The following is a 26,164-nucleotide window of genomic DNA, read 5'->3' on the forward strand; positions in this document are numbered from 1 at the left end:
GCTGGAGTGCAGTGGTGCAATCTTGGCTCACTGCAACCTCTGCCTCCCAGGTTCAAGCGATTCTCCTGCCTCAGCCTCCTGAGTAGCTGGGATTATAGGTGCATGCTGCCACGCCCGTGGCATTGTATTTTAGTAGAGACAGGGTTTCACCGTGTTACCCAGGCTGGTCTCGAACTCCTGAGCTCAGGCAATCCACCTGCCTCAGCCTCCCGAAGTGCTGGGATTATAGTCATGAGTCACAATAGAGATTCTTTACAGATACAAATTTTCCTCCACAAAGAACAGCTTTGCAGGGCCATTTCAAAATATGGCAAAGAAACATGTTTTGGAGTAAAATATTTTGATTTTTCTTTTTTGTCTCGTAATGTTATGCCAGAGTTAGGTTGGAAAGTAAATCATGATATATAGTGTTAAATAAAACCCATTTGATGAGAATTTATGATTTGTAGGGCATGACTCCTTTCACTCCTTAGATAGGAATCTGGGCAACATAAAAAAAAAAAAAATCATAGTTTAGTCCTCACCACCTTGGGCACATGTCTTCAGGACCTCCTAAGAATGTGTCACAGGAATGCATTCTCAACCTTGGCAAAATAAACTTTCTAAATTAACTGAATCTGTCTCAGATATTTGGAGTTCACAAAAGGAAACCTGATGCTTGACAACCAAGCATATCTATTACATCTGCCAAGCAACATTTTGGTATTACAAACACGAGAAACTGTATCTGGATGCTCATGCATCTCCCAAAGTTATGACATCATGTGAGTAGTAACCTTACCCCAAGAGACCTTCATATTTAATATCTTCTTTAAAAGATTGGTTGCATTTTTCAACTTAATATATGTTTCTTGAGATCTACTATCGAAAAAACGGCATGATGGGTACTGGAGATACAAAAATGAATCAGACACAGACCGTGAACTTGAAGAATTCACAATCTAGTTTGGGAGGCTTGTTTATACAGAAACTATATTCAATGAATAGTATCTATGAAAGAAATGTGCACAGTTTAGATGAAAGTCTAAGAAATGGTCATTGACACAATTCGGGACTTAAGGGAAGTCTTCTTAGAGGAGATGACATCATAGTCGTGTCTTAAAGGATAACTAAGGGTTGAGCAGGCAAAGAAGGTGGGAATGGGACTGGAGAAAGGCACTTCAAACTGAGGAAGAGCAGGAGCTGTTCATTGGTGAATGGAATTAATGAAGAGCAAATTCAAGGAAAGTAAGAAGCTCAAGATGAGATAAGAGAAAAACACGGGCGGGACAGAGTTGTGTGTCTTGTATACCAAGTTAAGGGTCTGAGCTTTGCCCTCAGGTCATGAGGAGCTATTCAGGTATTAGGTAGAGGCAACAATTTAAGATAAACTAATTTAAGATGAAGAATGTAGGGATCAGTTGATTGGAGAAAGTGAGTGGTAGGATCCTAGATACTTCCCAGAGTGGAGATTTCTACATTCTTAACTTCTTTCCTTAGGGCCTGCAAAATTAAACTGACAAAAGGAGAAAGGGTGTTCAAATTTTATTTAAAATTGATGTGCATGGCAATAGGCAAAAACCCAGAAAGATAATTAATCTTGGGGGCTTCCCTAGCATTTTAGCCAAGTGCAATAAATTGTAGAGAAGTGACTAAAAAAAGGGAAAGTGAGGAGGATGAGCTCCAAGGGGTGGTAGATTGTGGGAAATGTGAAATGTATGGTAGATAAGAGATTAGTAAAGATTTTTATGTAGCCTCATCTCAGTGTCATCTCACATTGTAAGAGTCGTCTGCTGTGATTACCAGTATTTCTTCCCTTCCTGGTATGTGAAAAAGAACATGTTTACCAGTAGAATTTCTATTACCAATAGAAACTTCTTTTACTACAGGGAAATTTATGCCCTGCTGTTTAGTCAGAAAGAGGGAGGGCAGAGAGTTCTTTCTGTGCCTGTGTTTTTCAACTGCATTCAGCTCAAACTAATTCTCATGCTAAATTGTTATATTTGGGGGCGGCATATTGTCATCCCCCTCACTAGGCTACTGCCAGTGTCCTTGGTAGATAATGTCATCACTAATGAAAGAAGAGAATATGTAAAGAGGGACCAAGTTTATGTGGAAAATGATAAATTTATTTTGGGCCATGTTGACCAAATATGCCTGTGGTATCTTCACTAGGTATGGATTGAGAAGAGAAAAATAACTCTGAGCTTAAGGGAGAGATCTAAAGTAGAGGCATCAATTAGGAAAAACAAGTTTTTGTTGTTGTTGTTGTTTTGTAGGTAGTGGTTGAAATTATGATATAGTTAAAATCACAAAGGGAGTTTTATTTCCAGTGGCATTAAAAAAAAAGCAATAAGGCTAATAAACAAACGAACAAACAAATTGACCTAGAAATGATTTAAAGGGAGAAAAAATAAAATCATTGAAGAGGAAAAAAAAAAAAAAAAAAGCCCAGGAAAACCATAGTAGCAATACACATAGGCCAAAACGTTAATGCACTATGTGTCTCATACTATTTTGAACACTTTGCAGATGTTAACCCATTTAATACTCACGACTTTATGAGGCTGTACTTGTTGTATTATTATTATCATAATCATCCCCATTTTCCGACGAGGAAACAGAAGCTATACAGGTAGTAGGTATAAGAGCTAAGACGCAATTCCAGGCAATTTTGCCTCACAGTTCATTCTCTTATTTTTTAAATAACAGCTAATCAGACAGTTAATAAAAAAGGAAATACAAATTTCTAAGGAAATTCCCAGTGATTTACTCTTACTAGCAATCAAACAAGTGTACGCTGAAATGAAATAGACTTTTTCATTTTAATATTTGGCACAGCTAGTCTATAATAATATTGCCTAAAGTTTGAAAGACTTCAGTGAAAAATGAATCATTATACACTATTCTTGGGGAACTATCTCATGTAATAATTCACTTCTGAAAATATATGTAGTCTAGAAATATCTGAAATATAAAAATCCTTATTGCAATATTCAGAATAAAAAATTGGAAACAGTCTAAATCTTCAACAGTGGGTGAATTAATAAGTACATGGAATATAATACAATTATTAAAATGTTGAGTATGCAATGCTTTTAGTAACATGGGGAAATATTTCTGAGATAATGATATTAACAAAGCTGATTGTGAAGTTATATATTTATTAAGGTTTAAAAAACAAAAAATATGGCTGGGTCTGGTTGCTCATGCTTGGAATTCTAGCACTTTCAGAGGGAGAGGCAGGTGGATTGCTTGAGGCCAGGAGTTAGAGACCAGCCTGGGCAATATGGTGAAATCCCGCCTCTAAAAAAGATACAAAAATAAGGAAATAAATTTGGGGTGTGGTGACACATGCCTATAGTCCCAGCTACCTGGGAGGCTGAGGTGGGAGGATCACTTTAGTCCTGGAGCCAGAGGCCCTGTCTCAAAAATATATATCGATATCTATCTATCTATCTATCTACACACATACACACACACACACACACACACACACACACACACACACAGTGTAGGAGCTAAGATTGGTGATAATTTTCTAAATCCTTGATCCTATTTTATTGTTATTTATTCATAAATATGGAGATCTTTTTGTTTCCTGTCCAGTGTGAAGTACTAGAGTACTAGAAAGTACTTGAACTTTTCTATGTAATGGAGCAGAGTAGAGGAGACTAAGGAAGAGGATACAGTAGCTCCTTACTGACTTAGGGGCATTCCACTGTGACCTTGGGTGGGTAACCGTTAACTGAGCCCTAGACTGGATGAATCACTAAATTGCAAGCCCAGCACAGATCCCTCACCTATCTGCTACTTTGCTTCACAGATTGGGGACATAAAGATGCCTCAACCTCCTGGGTCTTCGGTCACAGGCGTTGCAGGCTCTGTCACAGGTAGAAGCAGTCCCTATTTTTCTATTTCCATTTCTTATATGATATGTTCTCAGAAATAAAATAATATATAAATAAATTAATTAATATTTCAGAAAGGAAGAAACCCAAAGGGATAAAAGATGTCAGAAAGTCATGTAGTCCCTATGAGTGCCCTTTAGGTTGAAGATTGTAAAGTTTGAGAGAACTGAGAATCATACATTTTTTGCCTAGGAATGGGGTTCTCTGCTGATATAGTCAGGGTTGAACTTGTGTGATTTTATTCCACCCTAACCCTAAAACCATCTGACCCATTTTATTAGTCATTAATCCATTAATGGATCAATCCACTAATCTATTTCAAGACCCTTTGGAATTCCTCTCTGTTTGGAACTACAAACTCTGTTTGGAATTCCCCTTTGGAATTCTTCTGTTTATAGAAGGACTTTCCCCTCTAACATACAGACCTGGTCACTTCCCAGGTAATGCTCTCAACTAGTCAAATCCCACAACTCTATAACCTTAAGGAACATTCAAATAGTCTCCTGAGGCTGATCTTCAAAAAAAGCACAGTAGGACTGCCCGGGCTCATCACTGGAAGACTCACAGCCAACAATCCAACCAATATACATCTTGCACCTCCAGGCACTAAATAAATTCCAAGCCTAGCTCATTAGGGCCTTCTAGCCATCGTTGCTTTCACTGGACACCATAAGCCAGGCAGACTCGAGGCCTCTGGCCAGCCAGATAATTCCCTAGTCTGGCATTTGAGGGCCAACATTCTGGGCATGGAGGATGTAGAGCCAAGGAACTACTAGCCCTATTGGTCAGAGGAAGAAGTAGGGTATACATCCAGTGTCTAAAGCAGCTTAGGCAATCTCATTTGAACTCCCAAGAGAAGGGGATGCCTGGAGGACGGCTCTTGCTCTAATGTAAGGAGGTAGGAGGTTGTTTGGGGTATGCTCACCCATGGGAGTCATCCAAGGCAGAGGCTGCTCACAGTCACATAACAAAAAGCCCACGTTTCTGGCCCTCAGGGACTCTGGCTCCTGTGGAGAGCTTAGACTCTCTGAAGAGAAGTCCCAGGAAAGGGATATTTCCACAATTGTGGCAGCCATGCCTTCACCTCAGCACTGAGAGAGTAACAGAACAGACCAACAACACCTGCTGCCAACCTCATTCTGGCTTCTGTAGCCAATGCTTTGAAGAGCCAGGTCATCCTCCTGTGCAGGGAGGAACCCTTGTCACTTTCCTTAGTTGCATCTCATTTTTGTAGTAATCTTCTAAAACACATAAGTATTAATTGTAAAATTAATCATTAGGATGCATTTCCTCAAAAGAATATAAGCTCCTGGATGGGCACAAGGCTCACACCTGTAATCCCAGCACTTTGGGAGGCCAAAGGGAGTGGATCTTTTGAGCCCAGAAGTTCAAGACCAGCCTGGACAACATAGCCAAATCCAGACTCTACAAAAAATACAAAAATTAGCTGGACATGGTGGTGTGTGCCTGTAGTCCCAACTATTAGGGAGGCTGAGATGGGGGAATCACCTGAGGCCAGGCAATTTGAGGTTACAGTGAGTTGTGATCATACCACTGCACTCCAGGCTGGGCAATGGAGGGAGAACCTGAGAAAGAAGGAAGGAAGGAAGGAAGAAAGGAAGGAAGAAAGGAAGGAAGGAAGGAAGGAAGGAAGGAAGGAAGGAAGGAAGGAAGGAAGGAAGGAAGGAAGGAAGGAAGGAAGGAAGGAAGGCGGGCGGGAGGGAGGGAGGGAGAGAGGGAGGGAAGGAAGGAAGGAAAGAAGGAAGGAAGGAAGGAGAAAGAGAGAAAGAGAAGAGAGATGAAAAGAAAGAAAGAGAAAGAAACAGAGAGAGAAAAAGAGAAGAAAGAAAGAAAGAGAAAGGGAAGAAAGAAAGATGAAAAAGAAAGAAAGAAAGAAAAAGAGAAAAAGAAAGGAAGGAAGGAAAATAAAAAGAGAGAGAGGTAGGGAGGGACGGAGGGAGGGATGGAGGGAGGGACGGAGGCAGGGAAGGGAGAGAAGGGAGGGAGGGAAGGAAGGAAGGAAAGGAGGGAGGAAGGAAGGAAGAGAGGGAGGGAGGGAGGGAGAGAAAAAAGTATAAGCTCCCTTGGTGGAATATAATCTCTCCTGCTTTAATTTCAAATATATAAGGACAGAGACAAGGAGAGTCTTTTCTGTTTTATTTATTGTTGTATATTAAATACCTAGAACAGTATCTGACATATAAGAATACACAATAAATATTTATAGAATGAAAGATTAAAATAAACTATTTTTCAAAAAGGAGTTACTTGGAACGATATCAACAGGTAGGTCCCACATTTACTTTAAAAATATATACAGACCTAAAAATTTAGTCCAATTACGGGAGTACATTTCTAGTGAAAAATGCAGTAACCCTCTGCAATTAATCAAATATCCATCAAAACACGAAGAGGTTAGCTCCTAAGTAAAATATCCAATAGGCTTAAGCAACATTTTTAATATATTCACAAATGGTTGATGTAATGGGCAGCTGAATTATAAGAAATTTGCAGACTAGTGTGAGATTAGGGGATTTTATTAGGTCTATCAACTTCTATGACTGCAGAGGAAAAAGTGTGTTTCTTATCCCTGTGGGTCTACCAACTCGGCAAGGTTTGGTGGAGTCCTTCAGATGAGTGTTTCAGTCACCATGCTGTTTCCTCTTAGTTCTCACTGTTTTGCTGGAGGCAAACTTAACATGGGGCCTGCATCCCCACTACACTTGTCAGAAATACCTTGTGGCATCATAAACTATCATATGGTAGAACATCTGGTGCTGATTGCAGCCTAGAGAAACATACAGATGTGGTGACCAGCAACTCACATGGCAATTGCTTCAATTATTTAACCACATACGGGTAGAGTGTCTTTTGAGGTTTTCAAAATGTGTTACTTGAACACCTATGTGCATGTAAACAGGGTAGCCTCATGCATGCTGTGATAACCACTGAAGCATATCACTCTTAGTCACAGAGGAAAAGATATTATCATGTGATATACTCATCTGATTAGTAGTACATGTCAATTACATTGGTGTTTTGCCTGAAAATCAGGATGAAATTTTATGCTTGCTGTGGAGTGGCAAACATATTTTCCCCTGGGTTACCACAGGAAAAGTGCCAAGAAGTGCATTTTGATTAGTATGCTGTGTTCATTCATCAGCTTGCTTTGCAAGGCTTTTATTTCTTTTAAGTAAACTGATACGTGAAAAATTTTGCAAAAGCCAAGACTTTTTAGAAAGTTCATTTGCTGATTTTATGACAGGGTAATAGTAGGTGTTAGAATCAATGAAATCACACTTGGATTTTGCATAAGAACATCTTAGGTGAGTATATTTTTGTGCTGCTGTATTATTATGCTTGTCAATGTTTATCTTCAATGACTGCATTTTCAGTTTAACCTTTAGGAAAAAGATGAGGATGTTAAATCTAAAGAGATTGACAGAGGAGAAAAGAATTGAAGACAGTTAATGACATACAAACCAATGATTGCGAGGTTATACGAAACAATAGCAAATCAGTTTGTCAAAAATGAACTTTCTTTAGTTCTCTCCAAAATTACAGTGACCCAGTTCCTAAGATATAGGTTGCAACTTGTTCATTCATTCAGCAAACACTTATTAAATGGTCATTACATGCAAGATACTGGATTCAAAGATGAAGAAAATATACTCTCAAAGAGCATGCAATTGTGTGGAAGTAAGGAGCAAACACATTTACCCAAGAAACTTCAGAAGAATCTCAGTTATTTCACAAAAATTTAGCTTTGTGGTTACTTGGTTACTTGAAAATTCAGTTAAATAAATCTTACATACTTTAATTCAATTAAAAAGTTCCAAATATACTTTTATTTACCAATTTTTTATGTACAACAAAGGCCTTTCCTTTGAATGTAAATTTTGTGATCACACTAACATTTTCTTTAAAAGACTTTCAAGATTAATACTTGAAAATACTTACAAAGAAATCTTAGTACAGAATCATTTTAGATTTTTAATCACCATAGTTTCCTCCACAAAATAATATTGTCAATATACTTTATTAGAAAGCAAAATTTTTAGCAGTTCATCTTCACAAAAGCTTTTCAGGTCATTCTAAATAGTTTTCATTAAAAAATAAAGAGAGAGAGAGAGTGTTTTGGGCCGGGGGCGGCGGCTCACACCTGTAATCCCAGCACTTTGGGAGGCCGAGACAGGCAGATCACGCGGTCAGGAGATCGAGACCATTCTGGCTAACACAGGGAAACCCCGTCTCTACTAAAAATACAAAAAATATTAGCTGGGCATAGTGGTGGGCGCCTGTAGTCCCAGCTACTCGGGAGGCTGAGGCAGAAGAATCGCTGGAACCCGGGAGGCAGAGCTTGCAGTGAGCCGAGATGGCGCCACTGCACTCCAGCCTGGGCGACTGAGCGAGACTTTGTCTCAAAAACAAACAAACAGAAACAAAGGGTTTTGATATATATATTTCCCTTCATATAATGTTTCATTACATTTTATAGTAATCATAAAACCATATCAGACATATATAGGTTTGGAAACATACCAGCGACTCACACAATTAGTAGAAGCAGCAATACAGGCGAATTCTTGGACATAGCCAATTAAAATGCAGAGGCATTGGCTAACATGTTTTATGGAGGAAATAGAGAGCATTGAGCCAGACTGCAAATTTTCTAGAATATTCCCCTATAAAATTAAGCACAAGATAGAGTAGAATAAGGTTTTTGTTGGAATAATTCTTATATTGATAGAAGCTAGGGATAACTTAAATATCTCCAGTCATTCTAGAAAGGCTCTGGAATGAAAATCAATACTGAAACAAAAGTGTATCAAGCCGTAATGCTAATGGATTTGTCAAACAGCTACAAGATATAATGTTGTACCTTCAACATTTTCAGAGACAGCACCCATCTAAAAGAAGCACATACATAAATTAGAAGGTAATTTCATACTGCTAGAATGATGTTTTTAAGAAAATGAAATATAACATATCTATTATGGCACTTAAGTCATGTAATTGGAGAATATTACAATCACAAAAAAAAATTGTGGCTAACTGAATCATGCAATGTATATTTACCATGACTGTGTTTCCTAAGACTGTGAGTCTTTCATTGTTCTGGAGGCTTAAGAATCAGGATTCTGTTTCCTTCCTCTGCCTATTTCCACCATTTAGAACAATGCCTTATATATGGCAGACTATCAGATAAAATGTCAGGACGAACATACTAGAGACAATTTTCCTGGTGTTAGAGCAAAGTTGTTTCTCAGACATGCAATAAGCCATAACCTCATCCTGATTTTAATAAAGGTCACAAGGGTCATTATTGGACAGCCACAAACCGCTTACTGCCTTGACCAAATGCCTAGGAAGAAATTAAAGAGTGTGGTTCAACAGCAGAGTTCTGTTTAAGACATGAGTAATGTTTAGTGGTTCTCTGACTGAGGTAGTTTTTTTACATTTAAGGAGTTATCTAGGGAAGTCTCATTGATAAGTTGCTGTTCTCTATCTTTTGAAACAAATAAGACACAGATATTTGGTTCATCTATAAATTACAATCTTTTTTATTCAGTATTACAGTGGTGTGTTTCTCAAATATTTTCTAAGCTTTCCTCACTTGTGATGACTTTCTTTCAGAAAAAGAAGAGATGAAAAATAGATGAGATGAGGTCAATATGTTTTGTTCAAGAATGCTGGTGCTTCTGCAGTGGCTCATGTGGTTCTGTAAGTGGCTGGTCAGTGCTTCATTCAGTTTAAGCTCTCTTGGGTTGTAGGAAGTAGAATGGAGTCTTGGCATTATTTCATCTTTGAGAAAATAGTTCGGTAGTAGAGAGATTCCAGATACCTTTCCTGGCTTTGTGTAACAGTGGAATCTAAGGGGAGATCTCTAAATCTACCTTCTCATTTAGGTTATCTGAGTTGGGGCCAATTTGTTTCATCTACTATTTCAATATTCTTAAACATTTTCATTTTCAACTCAGCTGGCCATGTTCTCTCTATGGACTCACCATGACTCGAGAAACAGACCTGTTTGATGTGAAAGAAGTTTTAATTAATATGCCTTGTTTTATCACTCGAGGACAGATCAGGCAAACAAACACCACTCTGTATCTTAAATAGAAGGATTACTTTAACATGAGGGATGGTTAACATAAGCTGAAAAGCAACCCAGAAACTAGGAACAGGAAAAAGTCACTGTAACCTCTAGAGATAGAGGCCAATGGGAAGAAATGTGTTACTAGATCCCCAAAGTGGACTATTTGAATGACTGCCAAAGCTTGAAACAGGGAGCCTCTTTGCCAGGAGGTAAGAGCTGTTTAATAGTACAGAGGTTCAGAGAAGACTTAGTCATTGCAGGGACACCAAAGGAAATAGAAAGAGGGAGACAAGTATCTTGACTTCTCTCCAACTACCACTTTTCCATAATCAAGACTATCTTGTAAGTCTTGGAGTCTTGGAAGGAGTGAGGGGCCTCAGAAATGTAATGTGGTAAAGAAGGGAAAGAAAGGGCAGATAATGAATTTGAGTATAAATGAACTGATGAGTAGCACACTTGCATTTTAGCAGTTTTCAAATAAGATGCAGGACCAAAGAATATCCAAGGTAATCCACTGGGTTGCAGGAAGAAAATATGAGACCACCTTTTTTATTTTTATTTTTGTAAAGAGACAGAGTCTCATCCAAGCGAGGTGGCTCATGCCTATAATCCCAGCACTCTGAGAGGCCGAGGCGAACAGATCATGAGGTCAACAGATCAAGACCATCTTGGCCAACATGGTGAAACCTCATCTCTACTAAAAATACAAAAAATTAGCTAGGCGTGGTGGTGGGCGCCTGTAATCCCAGCTACTCGGGAGGCTGAGGTAGGAGAATCGCTCGAACCTAAGAGGTGGATGTTGTAGTGAGCCGAGATGGCACTATTGCACTCCAGCTTGGCAACAGGGTGAGACTCTGTCTCAAAAAAAAAAAAAAAGAGAGAGAGAGACAGAGCCTGTTGCCCAAGCTGAAGTCCACTGTTGCAATCACAGTGCAATACAACCTGGAACTCCTGGGTTCAAAAGATTCTCCTATGTAGCTAGGACTACAGGCATGCACCAGTATGTTTGGCTAATTAAAATTTTTTCTTTTTTTCCTTTTTTTTTTTTGCGTGTGTGTGGAGATGGAGTCTTGATATGTGAGGCCTGAGAACTTCTTTATTATTCATTTTTATCTAATATAAGATAGAAAATTTTATCATTATTTCTTATTTAGAGTGACCCTGACACTGTCACTGTGTCTGTGTCAGATGGACATATATCCTTTATATAATGTGATAAATGAGCATGAGGAAAATTGAATACCCATGGTAGATTGACATGGGCTGGGAGAGCTTACTTCTTTGTCTCCTGTCAGCATATGCACCACTCTGCAGTGTGTTTTACCTCAGTACATGGATATGAGTTGCAGAAGCTAATGTTGACTCTACTAACCCGCACAAAGTGAATGCTGAATTAAAAAGATTGACAATTATATTAATAACTCAAGCACAGGTAAGCAATATGAAAATGGCAGAACTGTCTCTAGTAACACATCAGGGCTTTGAAAGGGATACAATTGGGATTTAATCAGAATGGCCAAGAAATTGGCTAAAAAATTGAAAATTATAAAAAAGACTATTTGAAATATTGATTTATTTCAATTATTCATAAAAATGAATTTTACCCTACATGCATATGGTACTTTGAGCATTAAAAAATTATGGTATTGTAAAGACAGACGATCATAACTCGTACATATTTATTTTATAAAAATTGTAATCCTTACATAGCATTTTTTTTCTTTGTTAAAATTTTGTTTCTGATATTTATATATGCTTTGGCTAATAATTCCTGGTTGAAGAGAGATTGTGAACTGATGTTTAATAGTACTTGTGAAAAGTGGATTTTTTAATCTTATGATAAAGTTATTTACTCAGAAATTTCATTTTTAAGCAGTACTAAAATTGTAAAGTTTATATGATGAAACTGAAAGCTGAGAATTTACATTAAGATACTTAATTTAAAATAAATCCATACCCTTTGTTTTTGAGTAGGGACTCAGTTTTCAGATTATACCCACATCATGTCTTATATCCTACCAGTTATCTTTCTATGTTCATTTAAATGTCTTGGAATTATTTATAAGAATTTTATGTATACACTTGGACTCCAAAGTTTAAAGTTATTTCCCATAGACTGTAACTATCAATCTTAAAGCCTAATGAATTTGCAATGCAAACTTTATTGGTCTTTTTGTCAATGTGAAAAACCTCACAGTCTAAGGTTTTACCCTGCTTTCAGGCTAAAAAAGCAGCTTGCCAAGGTTTTATAGAGACTGGCAGAAGACAAAGAGACTTTTGGTTCACAGAAAGAAGTCTTTAGTAATTATGGCACAGGAGGCAGCATGAAGTTCATGTTCGCATCAGTTCCCACTCACTCCCCAAGTTCCACTGGGGCTATCCAGAGCAGTCCAGGGAGTGGTTGCATCATCAGTGCATTTGTATCACAGATGAAGAGCCCCAAGTTGGGAAACATCCATCTTTTATAATGAGCTATAAGCAAAACTGCCTGACCTTTGCTCTAGAGATAGACATTATTTTACTGGACAGCAAACAATCCCTCCCTACGCTCCAGAAAGAAATATATTTCTATCTTCCAAGATAATGCACTCTGCAAACATTCTTGAAAAGAACGCATAACCAAAGTTTGTCCTAATTGGGTGTGAGGGCAAAGGGTTATGAGATTAAGTCTGTGTTTCTTCTTTTGTTGAAATAATTCCTACAAGTCACATTGTTAAAATTCAGTATTTAATATTCATCATATACTAATGATAGTAGGGAATATACATAATTTTAAAATAAATATACAAATATATATTCAGGATGCATTACCCCACAGAAAATGTGTTAATAGAAGTGTAAGATCAACAAAATTTGGAGATAGCTGTTATTACAACCAAGTAGGAGGCTGAAAAATGATTCAGAAGAAAATGGCTAAAGTATTTATCAATGAGAAGGGCAGTAAGACAGGAAACCTAGACTTTGGAATTAAGTAGGTCTAGATGTCACTTCCAGTCTTCCTGTGTAGTAAGATAGGTAAATGAATTTCTCTATGGCCCAGCTACCTTAACTTAAAAAGAAAAACAAATTATTTCTTAAAAAGAAAAACATAATTTCTTTTTTGCAAAAATTATCTGCAATTGCTCTTAAAACACGGAAAAAAATAGTATTTTGAATAACATAAAAATTGTGATTCTAAGCAAAGAGCAAAGGTATTAGAAAAAAATTAATAGTGATTTTAATCTTGATATTAATCATTTAATTAAAGGAAAGAAAGAATAGAGATCATATATGGTTATATTTGTGATTTCTAAAAGTAATGAAAGGGAAATTCTAAAAGTAGCAAAAGAAAAATATAATCTTAATAAAATGTGAAGATTTAAGATATTTAAACATAAAAGAAGAAAGATATTTTAGTTAAAATAGTTCATGGCCGGTCAGGCGCAGTGGCTCACACCTGTAATCCCAGCACTTTGGGAGGCTTGAGGTGGGCAGATCACGAGGTCAGGAGTTCAAGATCACCTTAGCCAATATGGTGAAATCCCATCTCTACTAAAAATACACAAAAATTAACCAGGTGTTGTGGTGCATGCCTGTAGTCCCAGCTACTTGGGAGGCTGAGGCTAGAGAATGGCTTGAACCCGGGAGGCAGAGGTTGTGGTGAGCGGAGATCGCCCCACTGACTCCAGCCTGGGCAACAGAGTGAGACTCCATCTCAAAAACAAACCAACCAACTAACAAACAAAAAAATCCAAAAAACAGTTCATGGCTACATGGGTGAGTTGAATACAAAATGTTTAATAAGTATTTTAATGAACTTCTAAGTTATCAAAAATGCAATTTGTAAAAGACTGAGTAGAGAACATTGCTTCCACTTTTATTGTAGGATAGCTTCTTTGAGAAAAAATGATGAATTGCTTCCTTTTGCCTTATCTTTCCCACTCTCCTCCCTCAACATTTGAATTTACATGGCATTTTTTTTCATCCTTAATTTGTAGTTTCTGATTGTCAATTTCGTATAGCCTATGCTTGTGACATCACAAATCTCTTCCCATGGAGAGAGCGACTTGTGATGTCTTAATTAAATGCACTGTGAGGTTTGAACATTTCTAGAATAAATAATCATCCTGGGAGCCCATGTGAATACAAGTGAAAATAAAATATACTGTGCATAAGTGAATAAATTATAGGCAAAACTAAGAGAAAACATGTAAAGGATAGATAATACCATCACTTTTCTGACAATTAGTGCAACCACATTTATGCAACATTTCGTGTGAACAAGAATAAACACATTAAATATGCTGTGTCATATGTGTCCCCAGTGAACCTTTACTCCAGTTATAAACTCCTAATTCACTCATGTTCCCAGGACTTGTTTCCTGAATCATCAGTTATTTAGATTCCCTTTAAAAAAAAATACATGTTGGAGTACATTTCTATAGCAGTGGGATATAAAATAAGTATTACATAAAATTTTTGTCAATTAATTTGGTGAAATTCATCTTATCTGTTTGACAACTCATTTTTCAGTTTTATATCTTTAAGGTAAATATACTAGCTATAGGCAGAAAGACAGACAGTGGTTCCCTCCAGCTAAGTCATCATTAAAACCAATACATGAGCCAACCTGTCTGATGAAGAGATATTTTTCTAAATCACTGAAATTTTACAAAACATTAATTTGCATTAATTTAATTATTACAACATACTCATTTAATAATTGCAAATAAAATGAGCATCTTCGAAATGACATTGGCTAGAGTGCCTATTTTTCAAACTTGGGATTCCAGGAAGTTCCAAGGATTAAAATGTAGTCATTCATTTTGCTGCATTTCTATTCAGCCTCAGCTCTGTGTATCTATTTACAGTCTGAAAAGCTCCAGATCTAAAGATAATCAAGATCACCTGACTGAAGAATGGGCCAACTGTAGGCAAATAAAGGTTCCATCAGTGGAAAGCTAATGCCCTCCTTGTTGGAAGCTATACTCATTTTGAAGTATCTTCCTTTTTTTTTTTTTTTTTAAGAGAATGTCAAAAAAGCAGAGTCTAATTTTATGTGCCTGGGAGTAGCTATCTAAGCTTCAGGCAATACAAACGCTGCTATTACTGGGGAGTAAAAGCTCTGCATAATTAACAAACATCATCAGCCTTACAGTTCCTGTAGAATGCGGTAAGTTCCTTGCCTGAAGGCTGCTCTCATCCTAGTAAGTCTGTTTACCCTGTCCAAGATTAGATTAGTTTAATTATTATGAAAAAGACTGCTAAGATCTTACAGCCTAATTATGCAAATGTTTCTAAATGTTCACAAAAGTAATTTATTTATTTGGAGATAAATGAATCTGTTTTGTCATAAAACAGATTGCAGTCCTGGCAACGTACAAGCAGGGTTATGTAGCCTTGGGCAAATCTTTCACCACAAATATCAGTGGGATCCCTAGATTACGACATTTAAAAATACATAAATGTTTTTAGCAGGTTTTTATTGTTTTTGTAAATTATAGTAATCCCAGAAAGAACTATTACAGGTTTAATACTCACCAACCTTGTTATGAAAACATGGTTTCTCAGCAGAAGCATTTAAAAGATGCTAACAGCTAAAACATTCCTGGTAGACCTATTAAGGTACACCTGTTTTATTATGCTTCAGAGCAGATATATTCACAATATTGTTGTTTGTTCCCCTCTTCCTTGTAGTATCATAGTTTAAGTAACTCATAAAAGAAAATGCTGGAAACAGATAGCAGAATATATGTATAGGTCACATTATCTATATTAATTTTACCTGTAAAAAACTGTATTACATTGGAATAAGTTAAACCAATACCTCTATCTGAAAATGACTTCTAAAGAAAAATACATTGATATATAATTTAGCTGAAGCTTGCAAACTAGGAAACACACACTTTAACCCTACCAAGTCTTTTTTTTAACCAATATCAATAACATCTTTAAATAGTCATGTCTAATTAACCCAACTGAGGTTAGTTTTCCAGAGCTTCAAACTTTGATTTTAGAAAACTTTTGCAAATTTGCAAATTTTAAGAATCTTTAGCAGACCGGGTGCAGTGGCTCACGCTTGTAATCCCAGCACCTTGGGAGGCTGAGGTGTGCAGATCACAAGGTCAGGAGATTGAGACCATCCTGGCCAACTTGGTGAAACCCCGTCTCTACTAAAATACAAAAAAATTAGCCAGATGTGGTGGCATGTGCCTGTAGTCCCAGCTACTCAGGAGGCTGAAACAGGGGAATCGCTTGAACTCGGGAGGCGGAGGTTGCAGTGAGCCAAGATTCCGCCACCCTACTCCAGTCTGGCAACAGAGCCAGACTCCGTCTCAAAAAAAAAAAAAAGAATCTTTAGCAAAAAAAATAATCAATGGGCCAGGTAGTTGATTAGGGAAATGTAGTGATATATGTTGTTCTTGCCTGCCTGACATTTGTCATTTCTGCTTTTAGAAATAGATTACCCCCATTTAGCCTGGGGGTAATCCATTCTCTAGGTTTGATTGAGTAGGAATAGACTTTAATTCCCTTCCCTCCTATCACAAGATGATCACATGACCTAGGTCAAGCCAATTCTAGGACTCGCCTGCCACAAACTATCAAGAAATGATGATAATAGTGATGTTCATGACAATGGTGATGATGATGACAACAGAATAACAAGAGCTGCAATATGAAGAGCCATCATTTATTGGGAACTTTCTATATGTTGGACACTGTGATAAGCTCTTGTGTGCATTAATCTCATTTAATCCTCAACTCCATTTACACTGAGACTGAAAAGCTATTAGGAGGTGGGACCTGAGCTATCAATAGCTGGATAGTGACCATATAGGGAGAACTTGTCAAAAAGATGGAGCTCTGAGGACATTACTTAAGGACAAAGACAACTATTTCTGAACTAGACTTGTCATTTGCAATTAAGACTCATAATGTCATGTGCAAGTAACGATCCCTAAAATAGAGTTGTTAGCCATGGTTGGCCATGCTATGAGGAGCCATGTCCTGACTAGAAGACATGATGCACATAAACTAGAGAACTCCTAAACTTAGAAACAAATGCAGAATTCAAACAGCACATCAACTAAGGGGGAGCTCATATTTCAGAGTCTATATGATGAAGTTGCTGTATATTATGTATCTAAAAGTATATATGTGGCTGAGCATGGTGGCACATGCCTGTAATGCCAGCAATTTAAGAGGCTGAGGCAGGTTCACTTGAGGCCAGACTCACCTCGAGATCACAGATGGTTAAACCACATCTCTACTAAAAATACGAAAACTAGCCCGGCGTGGTGGTGTGCACCTGTAGTCCCTGCTACTCAAGAGGTTTGGGAGGGAGGATTACTTGAGCCCAGGAGGTGGAAGCTGCAGTAACCGGAGATTGCAGCACTGCACTCCAGCCTGAGTGACAAAGTGAGGCCCTGTTTCAAACTAAATTAAAATGAAAAAAATATGTATGTAAGAAAAAAGAAGGGAGTACATATATACAGGAAAATGCACTGTGAAATGCAAAGGAATATGTTGAGGATCCCAGAATCTCTTTCCACTTCTTTTAGTAAACAAAATGCTGCTTTTATGTGGGGTACTGATTCCATGTTTCAGTGCAGAAAAGATAGCCCTGTTTCCTTGCACCCCTGCCTAGAGGCAGGCGTACAACCTAATTTAGACAAGTCAGATTCTTCATCAGAAATTCTCTGCCCAATCAATCAAGTGGGGAAGACATCATTTTTCAGCTGAAATGAAGCTGACTTCATGTGGATCTTTAGGATGCGAGGCACTATATGCTATGGCTCTCTTATTCCATTACAAAAAGCTTGTCTGGAAGACAAGCAGTTGTCAGAGGAAAGTCTTGAGCACCTGGGTCTAGCCATGGCTGAAATCAGTTTAACCCTGGACTTTTCAGATAAATTCCCTTTTCTACTGAAGCCAGTTGGGGTTTGATTCCTCTTACTTATAACCAGAGTCCTGATGAGAAGAAAAAGTTCAAAATTCAAATGAAATGGCCTAGACACCCACATCCATTTTTCTGCTCTATATATGTTTGTAACCATTGGTATTAAATGTAGTTTGTTTTTAGAAGTGTGAGTTGTGTTCATTTCAACTAAGGGTCCTCAACACAGCAAATCAAAATTTTGTCAACTTTGCTTAAAATCCACTAGTTTCTATTCCTTTTGGACTCTGGGGAACATGGTAGCAGCTACCTCTTAGGGCTTTGGTCAAAAAGTTGTGCTGCCAGTCTTCTGCATTTCCTGTGCCTTTGACACTAGTGAGGGATACATCTCAACAGCAAAAGAATGGGGCCTATATAAATATACAGGCATGTTTCTCCAGACAGGGGTTCTGTTATTGGAGAATACAGTTTATTAGAAAGAGATGTGTTAGAAATAATGCAGTTTTGACTTGAGTGTGTGCTTAAATTAACTGCTATTTAAATAAGCAGGACAATGGGTCCACAGAGAGATTCCATCTGAAGTTCTCTTGTGTATTAAATGACTGGCATGAACAATGAGTTTAACAGCCTTCTCTGATATCAACATTATCTTGGTTATTGAAGCCATTAGAAGCTGTTTTCTTTCATTTAAATGATCATATCTCCAGTGCACCTGCTTTATAATTATTCACTTGGAGCAAGATCATTAACATATTCCTTAAGTCATTTACAGGCAATTTGACTTGACATTAACATTTTTTTGCTCTTTATAACAAATTAATGAGATATATAAATATATAGTTGCACAGAAATTCTATACAATTCAAATAGGCTACAAAAGACCTACAATTTGTGTGACTTGCTTATTTTTGTATGAGTAATCATTGAGACTCATCGGTTATGACATTTAAGAAGTTTCTAAAATAATGCAAAAGTAATTGCAATGGGCAGATTAATGTAGACTTCTCTTTCAGTTTGAAACAACAGTAAAATATTACAGTTCTTAACACATTCCCTGGCACATAGTAAGCACTCAGTTAATGATTGTTATATTAATAATAATATGCTCAGTTATATAGGGATAGAGAAATATAAAATATATTTTTCCCTCAAAGAATGTATAAGCTAGTATAGAAAGCATACTGAAAACATTCAATAATGTAATTTTTGTAAGTAATGCCAATGCTTATCTACTTTGCAGTTATTTCTTATTATATGTCAGGGCTTTTCCTGAGTGTTTCACTTGGGTGTATTAATTAATTTAATCTTCATAATACAGCTACAAAATTGGTGCTATTAATCTCCAGTTCATATGCAAAGAAAATGAGACACAGAGAAGTTAAGTAACTTAGTTAAAGTCACACAGCTAGAAAGCAACAAAGCTAAGATTTGATTTGAGGCACTTGACTCAAGCACAATTAATTTCATCACCGCCTCTTCAGGTATGGAGGCCAACTGCCTAAGATAGTGGTTCTAAACTTTACATGAGCATCAGAATCACCTGCAAGGCTTGCTAAAATGGATGGAAGAGTTGAACATCCCAGAGTTTCTGATCAGCAGGTCTGAGTTGAGGCTGAAAAATCTGTAGTTTCTAACTACATGGTGCTCATATCTATTTAGCTGAGCGTTGCTAAAGGAAAGCATAACATCATTAACCATCTTTGACCACAAAACTCGAAGTGGGACCTTTAGGGCCACCGAATAGACAATCCCGCTTGATATTTCCCTGGACATTTCATTTCCCATTTCCCCTTAGGCAATGATTTCACACCTCTTCCTTTCATTTCAAATCTCTGATGCCTCCTCCTTCTCTACAGTATCAGACAATGACTTATTTTTTGTTTCACTGACAAAATTGAAACAATCAGAAGAACTTTCCAATTGTTGTCAGTATGAGAACTTTGTTTGTCCCAGGTGATGTAGATGCTGCTGGTCCTGAAACAAGGCTTTGAGAGCCACTGGCCTATGGTAATGTAGCAGAAGAGGAAACAGAAGTTCATCATCATGGAAATTTGAACTTCCTTAAATACATTTAACCTGTTGATACCTGGACTAGTGAGACCTTCATTCGTACTGGGGAGTCTTCAAAATGGAAAAGTCAATCTCCCCTGCTTCCTAGACACTATTGCTTTGACTACTTCTCAGACTTTAATGCCTGTTCTAAGAGTTACAGCAAAATAAAAATCATGGCTTTTATGAGATGACTTATTTGTAAAGGGGTAGCTTTTATAATTATGATAAAGGAGCACACTCATACAAGAATGGCTTTGTGTGTTTATAGAAAGGAGGAAACAGGTAATCAGTAGGTTAGGTTACCAAAAATGTGAAAGCCTCTCTATGAGATCATTTCCAAGAAAGAACTCTATATTTATTTATTCATTCAACATATATTTATTGATACCTATTATGTACTGGGCTTATGATATTAACAAAATATAGTTCTTACTCCCATGAAATGTACATTCTAGGAGGGAGAAACTGGTAATACATGAACATAAATTTATAGTATGTTGGTGGTAATAAGTGCTATAAAGAAAAATAAATCAGGGCAAGGAGTGAGAGTCTATTAAACGGGAAATCAGAGAATGCTTCTCTTGTAAAGTAACATTTGAGAGAGACCCAAATGAAGTGAGGAAGTGAGTCATACAGAAAGCTAGAAATAGAAGCTTTCTAACTTGCTAGGAATAAGAGTTTTCTAGCAAAAACATCCCTAAGGCAGGATAATTGCCTCTTAGAGAATAAGAAAGAAGACTAAGGTAGAATGGAGGAGATAAAATTGGGAAATTAGCCAGAATAAGAGGATCATATCTTGTAGACCAAGGTAAGGACTTCAAATTTTATTCTGAGTGAAACAGCAAACCATTCAAATGTTTTTAATGGATCAGGATCACTCTGCCCTTGCTATGGAGAATAAATTAGAAAAGCAAGGAAAAAAGCAGAGAGACTAGATAGGGAAAACTTACAAATGCCCAGCAAGAAATGACCTGAATCAGGATGGTACCAAAAACGGAGAGAAATATGTGAATACTGAAAATATTTTTATGTTAGAACCAACAGAATTTATTGATGGACTGCATGTTGGGTGTTAGTTAAAATTATGCGAAACTTGGGAAATAAGGCAAGAGGTGGACGTCATATCCTTTCAATGTCTTATGGGAAGAAAGGCCCATTTAAATGTTACCTCAGTGTAAGAACTTTGTTTGGATTAAAGGTGTCACATTTAGTAAAGTTGCAGGACAATTTGGAGATGTCTGTCCAATAGATGTTCAAATAACCATTGTCTAGTGAAAAAGATAACCCCCAAATAATACTTTATTGCTCTATGGGATACTAACCAGTTTTACATCTATCATAACAATCTTTTTCTAATATTTATTTCTTAGTTAGCAAGCTTATAAATACACCTTACTGGTTCCCTCTTTAATGTGTCTTTAACATATGTTTATTTTATTTTATACTTGTGTGACAGCTATGCTTTCTTCTTTGGAAAATTATACTTTAATGTGAATGAGCGAAAGAAAAAAGTCAAGGATGACACCATGGTTATTGTCTGAGCGTTCAAAAGAAAGTAGTTGGGAAAGAATGCTTGTGGAGCAGGATGGGGTGGAGGATGAGAATGGAGAGCTTGATTTTTTTTTTTTTTTAGACAGAGTCTTGCTCTGACACCCAGGCTGGAGTGCAGTGGCATGATCTTGGCTCACTGCAACCTCCGCCTCCCGGGTTCAAGCAATTCTTCTGCCTCAGCCTCCCTAGTAGCTGGGATTATAGGCATGCACCACCACGCCTGACTAATTTTATATTTTTAGTAGAGACGCGGTTTCACCATGTTGGTCAGGCTGGTCTGGAACTCCTGACCTCCAGTGATCTACCCACCTCAGCCTCCCAAAGTGCTGGGATTACAGGCATCAGCCACTGCGCCTGGCCCAGCCATTTACATTTTTATAGTGGAGTCATTCAATAGGCAAGTCAAGTTATCAGGCTAGAGGTTACTTTACAAGAAAAGCATTCTCTGATTTTCTGTTTAATAAACTCCCACCCCACCCTGATTTAGAAAAACAGAGCAATGGCTGGAAAGAGATGTGAGTTCAGTGGGAGACAGTGCCACATGTTTGCAAACCAGAGACAATGATCACATAGAGAGGGAAAACAATGCAGGATGAACTTCTTGAGTAGGTTAGAGGAAAACTCAAGTGGAGTTGGCTTCAGATAAAAGGACTAGCAGTTAATATACATAACCAGAGGGAAGGTAAAACACAAGGGTCTAGGTGCAGGGCATTTGGCAAATTAAATAATAACAACAATTGGAAAGTTCTTCTGATTGCTTCTGTTTTGTCAGTGAAACAAACAATAAGTCACTGTCTGATACTGTGGAGAAGGAGGAGGCATCAAAGATTTGAAATGAAAGGAAGAGATGTGAAATCATTGTCTAAGGAGAAATGGGAAATGAAATGTCCAGGGAAATATCAAGCAGGATTGTCTATTCGGTAGCCCTAAAGGTCCCACTTCGAGTTTTGTGGTCAAGAATTTAATGTGAGATGGTTAATGATGTTATGCTTTCCTCTGGCAACACTCAGCTAAATACATACGAGCACCATGTAGTTTAAGAATTGGATGTAACTAGAGTTGGGATTGCATTGGGAAGATATTATTTGGTAAGAAACTAGCAAAGGAATTCATTCAAAGAGGTGTTGCTAAAGGTGGACTATAGAATCCAAGGTTGGCAAAAAGGTAGTGAAAGGTCATAGAGATAATGGATTAGAGGTCCTGGTGGTGTGAAAGAATAAAAACCTTATCAAGCAAAAAGAAAATATGGCTACAATATTAAGTCAATATTTGTAGTCAAATACTGACTTAGGACTATAAAAAAATAGAGTACAGCTTTGTATGCTTTTTTTTCATTCTGACAAAACTTTTTCCATTTATCTCTTCTCTTTTTTTGAGACAGGGTCTTTCTCTGTCATCCAGACTGGAGTGCAGTGGTGCCATCTCAGCTCACTGCAACCTCCGGCTTCCGGGTTCAAAGAATTCTCCTGTCTCAGTCTCCCGAGTAGCTGGGATTACAGGTGCCCACCAGCAGCCCTGGATAATTTTTGTATTTTTAGTAGAGACAGGGTTTCACCATGTTGGCCAGGCTGGTCTCAAACTCCTAACCTCAAGTGATCTGCCCGCCTCAGCCTCCCAAAGTGTGGGGATTACAGGCATAAGCCACCGCGCCCAGCCCATTCATCTCTTCTTAAAGCAGAGCTAACTGAATAGGAAAGGAAATATGTGCGGAAGTGTAGAGATGGGTGCATGAAGGAAAAAAGAAAAGAAAAGAAAAAAAAGAAAGGAAAGAAAATCTCCAATTAAGAGGAGTTCCTGAGACCCTATGGACTCAGAATAAAACAGATCATCCATTGGGGCATAAGAAGAGCGATTTACCTCAAGCAGCACTTAAGTCATGACCATTGCCCCTTCTGCGTGGGCAATGAGACTGTCTTTCCTGTGACTCCCCACAGCACCTAGTACAGTGCTCATTATCTTTAATAGATTATTAACCAACAAGGGCAGAATACAAAGGGAAAAACGTTTGCCAAGGTCATTTTCTTTTTTAAAAAGTTGTACTCCTGCTCCAGTTTGTTAAAGCAAGGGTCAGAAATACGGTGTAGAATTTCCAATTACAGTGCAAGATCAATCTTCTAAACTCTGCATTCTTGCACAATTTCCTTAGAAGGTGATATTTTAAAGATAAGAAAATGAGGTGCATATATTTACACTATTAAATTAAATAATATGAGACCTAGGTACAGTAGTTTCACAGAATATTTCCAACATTGCTATACATAAAATTACCTGCTGGCTAATGTTTTAAACCTGATAATGTAAAAAACCCGTAATATTACCATTAGAAGTTTACTAGAGTATCAGTCAATAAAAATATTTACAAAATCAAAGGCAGAATTAGCCTACACAGGGTTGTATGTAAAGATGAATTTTTAAGAGACAAGTTTATTTTTCTTTTCTTTTTTTTCAGCATCACTAATATAGTTTTGAAAGTTTATCTTTAAGTTAAAAAATGTGGAGGGAAACAAAAATTCCACATCTGATGTTCTAAATTTTAGCTTGCTTTTATTATTTCTACAGAGCAGTACTGTATTAACTAGGAATAAGTGTATCAATATTAGAACAAACAAGCTAGTACAGTGCCCCAGCTCTTTCCTGGGTGGATTCACATCACATGGAGTGATGATGTCACAAAGTGTGCTCAGTCCCATACACCTCCCTATCCTTTCTTTGAGTTACATGGAAAGTCTCACTTTTGGAGATTCTCTAGATTCAAATTTTGCCTCAGAGATGCAGGTCAAGGTGAATTGGTTAGATGACAAATTTTACAAGGGCCCTTTCTCACATACCATTGCAAGATATGATCCCCCCGCTCTGCTGAGTTCCTCTAGAGGAAGAGCTCTGTGAGATGAGAGCCAAGTCTCTGAAAATGCAAAAAGACAAAAGGTCAAATGCTGAAGACCATGTCATAAGCCCTGAATGCTTGAGCAAACAAGAAAGCAAGGATCTGAGGCTGAGCTATAACGACATTCACATGGAGCCTAGACTAGGGCTCACCAGAGGGTCTTGACAGACTTTAGGTTAGCAATATTCAGCATATGGAAAAAGAAACACATTATAAAATGTAAAAATTAGTAATAAGTATACTTATAATAATGTACTCCTGAAAATATACAGAACTACATTTTATTCTTCTTAGAGAAATAATGTTTTTTGAAGTAAAATTAGAAATGGCAAACAGAAGGAAAAATAATTTAATACCCTGCCAAGAGACGCAAGCATACTTTCTTAAAATACTGGAGTTATTTAATAACAATGTTTGATCTTGGTTTTGTCACTTAATATATCTAGAATCCCATTTTAGAGTATTATTCATCCTTTAATATATTATGCATTACCTTAATGCTGAAAAAATCAAGGTATTCAGTCTATTTTATTAACAGTCTATTGTTAAATGTTTAGGTGATTTCATTGTTGTCATATGCATCTGCAATAGTTTATGACACAAACTCCCTGGAGAGGTCAAATTTCACCGGTTAAGGACACAGGTCTTCACAAGACTGCCCTTACTCAGACACCATGAGCCACAAATTTGGGGGCCTCCAGATCACTTTAATTTTAACCAGCTGGCTACAATTTGGAAGTTCTCACTCCCCCTCAGGTTCCACAATTCTCTAGAATGATTCACAGAACTCAGGAAAGCATTATACTTCTTATTATAGTTTTATTATAGCAAAAGAACACAAATTGGTACCCATCAAAGAGAGGCATAAGGCAAAGTCCAGCAGGATTCCAAACACAAAGCTTTCATTGTCCTCAGGAATGCATTACCCTCCCTGCATATCAACGTGGAACAATACAGAGTGCTGCTGATCACCTAAGCTCACCTAAGCTTCAGTGTCAGAGTTTATTGAGGTTTCATTACTAGGTATAATTGCTTGAATAATTGACCATGCAGTTAAACTCAATTTCTAGTCCCCACTTTCATCACAGGATGCCAGGCTGATATCATGTGGCTCAAAATCTCAATCCTTTAATTTCATGGTTGATCTTTCTGATGTAGTCAGCCCTCATCCCGAGCCATTTCACAATTTGATAGGTGCAAAATGATATTTCACCATGATTGTTCTTTGTATGTTTTGATTACTAGTGAGTGGAAACATCTCTTCACACCTTGTTAACCATTTAGTTTCCTCCTTTGAATTGCAGGTTTATATCCTTGCCCATTGTTTGGCTATTCTGGATTATCAGATGTTCTTTTGTATATTTTAAGTATTTATCTCTGGTTTTTGGACACTACTAATACTTTTGCTTTAACCAGTTTTGCTTTCTTTAAAGTGTCTTTCATTGAACAGAGATCTTTAATCTGATAATAGTTAAATGGATTCTTTCTCCTTAAGATTCGCACTTTTGCAGCTGTCTGTAGGAAGTCTTTTCTTTCTTCAAGATTGCAAGGGTATCCTATGTTTTCTTCTATTAATTTTATAATTTTCTTTTTTCACCCTTAGGTCTTTAATCCATATGGAGTGAACCTTTGAATATGTTGTAAGAAAGAGATCAAACTTTCCCAATCACATTGTGTACCAGTTTTTCCAATACTAACATCCAAATGATTTATTCTTTCTCCATCAGTTTGTGTTACTACCCTTACATGCTAATTCTCATTTTGAGTTTTCTATTTCTGATATGGTTTGGCTGTGTCTCCACTCAAAATTTCAT

Source organism: Colobus angolensis, unplaced genomic scaffold (genome assembly GCF_000951035.1).
Source record: "Colobus angolensis palliatus isolate OR3802 unplaced genomic scaffold, Cang.pa_1.0 Scaffold48, whole genome shotgun sequence".
Taxonomy (NCBI): domain Eukaryota; kingdom Metazoa; phylum Chordata; class Mammalia; order Primates; family Cercopithecidae; genus Colobus; species Colobus angolensis.